The sequence below is a fragment of the Salvelinus sp. IW2-2015 genome, linkage group LG6.2 (genome assembly GCF_002910315.2).
Source record: "Salvelinus sp. IW2-2015 linkage group LG6.2, ASM291031v2, whole genome shotgun sequence".
Lineage (NCBI taxonomy): Eukaryota > Metazoa > Chordata > Actinopteri > Salmoniformes > Salmonidae > Salvelinus > Salvelinus sp. IW2-2015.
The window spans coordinates 3,779,877-3,785,415 of NC_036846.1; the positions used below are offsets into that span (position 1 = coordinate 3,779,877).

The 5,539-nt window shown below is 47.2% G+C and overlaps 1 pseudogene; it reads right to left on the bottom strand.

The window, feature by feature from the left end:
• LOC111965707 (GDNF family receptor alpha-4-like) overlaps nt 1–5,539 on the bottom strand; it is a 41,511-nt pseudogene that overhangs the window by 17,752 nt on the left and 18,220 nt on the right.

Below are 5,539 nucleotides of genomic sequence, written 5' to 3' on the forward strand. Positions count from 1 at the left end.
TCTTCTCTCCCTGGACATGTTTCTTACAGAGTCGTGTGTAGTGTGTGTCCATTCTAGTTCCTTGTGTGCCTTTCTGTTTGTGCTGTTTTGTATCTCTCGCTCTGGCTCTGAGTCTCTCCACAGTGGGCGGTATAACTAAGCAACAGTGGCACCAACATCCTGTGTCAGTGGCCAACGAAGGATTTAAAATGCTCAAGTCCAGGGGAATCAGACACCATTGAACTAATGTTTGACAGATGTGTGTGTGTTTATGATAGAGCTGTAATATGAGTGAACGAGAACAGTAAAATAATCCCTCTCCCTTCCACATAACCGTCTCTATTGCCAGTTGATTTTACGCATGGCTTCTCGGCTTGTTTATTTCAAAGATATTCGATGTAAATGATTGGTATCCTCTCCTCCGCCCTTTCTCTCTCTCTCTCAGTCTGTCTGGTTGGCAGTGGAGAGATGTCCAGCAGACGACATACGGCCACGACAACAATTAAAAAATAACAACAGGCCTCGTAAAGGCCCCCAACAGGCCTGAACAGGCGCATCAATCTCCCGCCTACTTTCCTCACTGCTATCAATTAACCCCAGCACGAGATCTCGCGAGCGACTCGCTGACCTTGGCATTTAATGATGCTCGTGTGTTCTATAGAATGGATAGGATAACATCTTCAGGTAAGCGTGTTCTCTCTTCTTTCAGAAAGAATGACTGATTGAACAGACACTTTGTGTAACTGTCTGTTGTTCTACGTGCCGTTGGACAGTTGGTGTGTAAGCTATATTAATCTTACATTTTAGTGCCCGGGATGGAGAGTGATGCAAGACACATACTGCGACCTACCACCAATCCAGCCCCTCCCATTTCTCCCCCCCCCCCCCACCCCCCCCCCGCCCTTCCCTTTCTCCCTCCCCCCTGGGCGGCCCTTCCGTTTTCTTCCCCCACCCCTCCCCGCCCTTCCCTTCTCCCCCCTCCCGCCCTTCTCTGTCACCACCATTTCTCCAACCCCTCCGGATGCGAAGTTAATTTTACGTTTCCCCCAGAAATAGAACAGAACAAGAGACAAAAACATCTTAGTGTTCAGCATAATAATTTATACAGGACAGAGGAAATGGAGGGCCCAGCCATTCTCTATGGTATGTTTCCGCTCAAGGGGTTCTCTTCTCCTCATCTTTCTCTGCGTTACTCTTTCTTTCTCTCCCTTCTCACTGCTCGCTCACCCAACATTTTTCCCCAAAGAACCACTATAAGATATAAAGAGTTCATGCGCCCGTACCATATTTATCTCCCCCTCAAAACTTTAAAACTTATAAAAAGTTGGAAATAGACCACACCACGATAAAACTCTCTCTCTATCCCCTCGTTCTTCTTGCTATCGTCAACCCCAAGACGCGTGCGTCTGTCTGCACCCTGCTTTGCAAAAGTTATTAATTGTCTTTTTGTACTTGCTTATTACTCACATTCTTATGCGAACGTCTTTTTATTTTTCATTAAATGACTCTTTTTAATTTTGGTGTTAATTGCCGCGTTTTATTCTCCCAGGCGCCTCTGTTGCTGAGTCATAGGCGACACAGATAGACTATCAAATCACTTAAAGCACTCTGCTGGATGCTACATGTTTCTTGCTGCCAGGGTTGTGTGTGTGTCCCCGAATGTGGTGTCTGTGTGTGTTGTGTGTGTGTCGTGTGTCTTGTGTGTGTGTGTGTGTGGTCAAACTTGTGTGTGTGTGTCGTGTGTGTGTGTGTGTGGTAGTGTGTGTGTGGTGTGTGTGTACTGTCGTGTGTGTGATTGCTTGACGGCGTGTGAGTATTGAGGCGGACAGATGATTCTGAATTAAACACTCTACTTCTTTGCGGTTACGCTCACCACACATTTGGCACCAAACAGAACACACACACTCTGTTCAATACGCTACCATGTTTAGACGCATGCTACATATGCACATTAATTCCTTCATTACCATCTGACTTAGCTTTTTCATGACCTTCACTACAGCCACTTCCCCATCACTGGAGATAAGAACGGTATGAATGGATTCAGAGAACTCAGTTAAGCTTGGCAATATACTGTAGCGCCATCGGACCCATCCATTAACATCGTTCACATCTGTCCTTTTTCACCAAAAGAGGGGAAATTACATATAATATATCAAGTCACCTTCCCAGTTTTGAACCCCCCTTCTGTCACTTTTCTGGAGTTGGTCTTTCATTACCGCCGGTTCTGTCATACACGACAAGTCTCCATTTTGGACCAACAAAACTATCACCTGACTAGTGCGGTATGCTTGAAGCAAGACAAATGCAAGGAAAAACTGTTTACAAGACTGTCCTCATAAAGAAAGAGAGAAGAGAAATAATGGGCGATGAGAGCGTCCTTTCTTATTCCTTCTTATTCTCTTCCTCTCTCTCTCCGTCTTTCTCTCTCTCTCTCTCTCTCTCTTTCTCTCTCTCTCTCTCTCTCTCTCTCTCTCTCTCTCTCCTCTCTCTCTCTCTCCTCCCTCTTCTACTACTCCCTCCCTCTCTCTCTCTCTCCTCTCATCTCTCTCTCTTCATCTTCTCTCTTCTCTCCTCTCTCTCTCTCTCTCTGCTCTCTCTCTCTCTCTCTCTCTCTTCTCTTCCTCTCTCTCTCCTCTCTTCCTCTCTCTCTCTCTCTCTCTCTCGTCTCTCTCTCTCTCTCCTCTCTCTCTCTCTCCTCTCTCTGCGTCTCTTTCAGTTCTGTGTGGGGGCTCTTGTCTGTGTGAAGGGCGGGCTGCCCCCCCCCATCTTACCCCCAGCTCAGAGAGGCAATGACGAGTTAGGCAGAAGGAGCAGCAGCAGCGGAGGCGCAGGTGGGCGATGGAAAGACGGGGCCACCCCCCCACCCCAGAACCCAGGTTTGGACAACCGTGTGGCCCTTTGCTCAGCATAGAGAGGGGTTCACATCAAACTGACCCCGCTCCTCCTCCTTCACATCCTCCTCTTCCTCACTCTGCTCCACCTAGAGAACATGAGAGAGAGATATTTGTTCGAAGAGAGGAAGAGAAAAGCAAACCAAGGAATTGAGAAGAGAGCGATGACTATGAGGGTTGAGTGAGGAGAAGCAGAGGGATACGATGAGGAATGAGTTGAGCGAGGAAGAGAGATGACATGAGGAATGATCGAGGAGAAAGAAGGATTGAAAGGAGAGAGTGGGATAAAGGTAAGCGGAACAATGTATTTGGGTGGTTGCTAAAGAGAGAACGCGAACAGACAGAGGAGAGAGCGAGAGCCAAGACAGAGCAGACAAGAGAGAGACGAGAGACAGACGACGAGAGACAAAGAGAGAGCAGACAGAAGAGACGAGATGCGAGACAGAACAGAGCAGAGACAGAAGACAGAGACCAGAGATGACGACAAGACATGAGAGAGACAGGGAGAGAGCACACAGAGAGAGAGAGAGACAGAAAAGAGTCAAGGCAGAGACGAGCGAGACGGGAGCAAGCAGAGAGGAGACAGGATGAGAGATGAGACGAGAGAGAAGAAGAGGAGGATGAAGAGAGAGAGAGAGAGAGAGCATGTAGAGAGAGACAGAGAGAGACAGAGCAGAAGAGGACAAGAGCAGAGAGGACAGATGAGAGCAGGAACAGAGGAGAGCAGACAGAGCAGAGAGCAGAGAGGAGACAGACAGAGAGAGAGCAGAGACACGAGAGAGAAGAACAGAACATCGAGTACAGATGTAGAGACAGAGAGAGAGACTAGAGAGAGAGTACAGACAGAGACAGAGACAAGAGAGAGACCAGACGAGAGAGAGAGGAGAGAGACAGAGAGAGACAGACAGAGAGAGACAGAGCAGAGACAGAGACAGAGAGAAGCAGACAGAGACAGAGAGAGACAGAGACGAGAGCAGAGCACAGAGAACGACAGAGAGGATTACAGAGAAGGAGAGGACAGTGAGGAGAGACAGAGAGACAGAGAGACGAGAGAGAGAGGACAGCGGAGAGAGTACAGCGAGAGAGAGACAGAGAGACCAGAGAGAGACAGAGAGGACTGAGAGGAGAGAGACATGCGAGAGAGACAGAGAGGACAGAGAGAGACAAGAGAGAGGACAGAGAGCACAGAGAGAGAGAAAAGGAGCGAGGCATACCCAATGTGGAAACACGGAGGAGGAGGGAAGAGAGAAAATGAGGGGGCAGAGAGTGGGAAGGAGGGGAGCAGGGAGGAGGGAGCGGGGAGGAGGGAGGGGGGAGGGAGGGAGCGGGAGGAGGAGGGAGGGAGGGAGGGAGGGAGGGCGTATGGAGGAAGGTATTAGGTGGAGAGGAAAGGAGGGAGGATGGATAGACAAGATGGGTATGCATAAATTAATACTGATGAAGTTTGATTGATGCACTTTCTCTTGCAAACACCTTCATCTAATCCTCTCAGATAGAGAGTGAGAGACAGAAAGAGAGAGAAAATTATGTAGAGAGAGTGAGGAAGAGAGAGGGGAGAAAGAGGAAAAGAGAGATGTAGAGAGGGAGGGAGAGAGAGCAAGTGGAACAGAGTTGTAGTGGGAGAGACAGAATTAAAGACGGAGATAGTGAGAAAGGGAGACAGCCAATGAGAGAGAGAGCGAGAGGGTACTGGAATCCCCCTGGTCTAGCTGGCTGGAGATAATCTCTGGCTGTGTTGAGCATGCGGGAAGCAGTGGAGACACAAAGCGCTTCACTGTCATTCTGATCAATTGACCGAACAGGATTTAGCGGTCAGCCAACAGCAGTCACTCCTGTTGTCAATGGTCATTCCAGAAGCCTCTGGTCAGGGCTCTAAATAAATACAAAATCATTTGTAGCACTGGTGCTCCTAATTTTAAAAAGTTAGGAGCACCACATGAAATTGAGGAGCACCAGAAAAATAGATACCTCCATTGGGCCTATATGAATACTACTTACTTTTGAAACACATCTCCTGAAGAATCTTTGCATATACTAGTAAAGTTACCAGGTTGTTAGTATGGCTGCACGATAAGGGTAAAAAATCTAATTAAGGTTTTTCAATTGGACTTGGCATATACAGAGTGTACAAACATTAGGAACACCTGCTCTTTCCATGACAAAGGCTGACCAGGTGAATCCAGGTGAAAGCRATGATCCCTTATTGATGTGACCTGTTAAATCCACTTCAATCAGTGTAGATGAAGGGGAGGAGACAGGTGAAAGAAGGATTTTTACGCCTTGAGACGTGTATATGTGCCATTCAGGGGGTGAATGGGRAAGATTATTTTTTATTTTCTCCCAAAATAAAAACCCAGGTCAAACAGGAAAATATTTGGTCACACTTTGGAGCCCTGCCTGTGGTCACTTCACCTTTGGTCAATGGTCAGAGTGCTAGAGGTCTGTACTAGATCGACATATTCAGCACTTGACGGTTAAGTGTTCAGGGAAAGGGAAATACCTAGTCAGTTGTACAACTGAACGTATTCAACTGAAATGTGTCTTCCACATTTAGTAATGAGTAATGATAAGTAGTATTGGMTAATGTCAGTTAGTATTGGGTAATGTTGAGAAACGTTAGGTAGTATTGGGTAATGTTGAGTAATGTCAGTTAGTATTGGGTAATG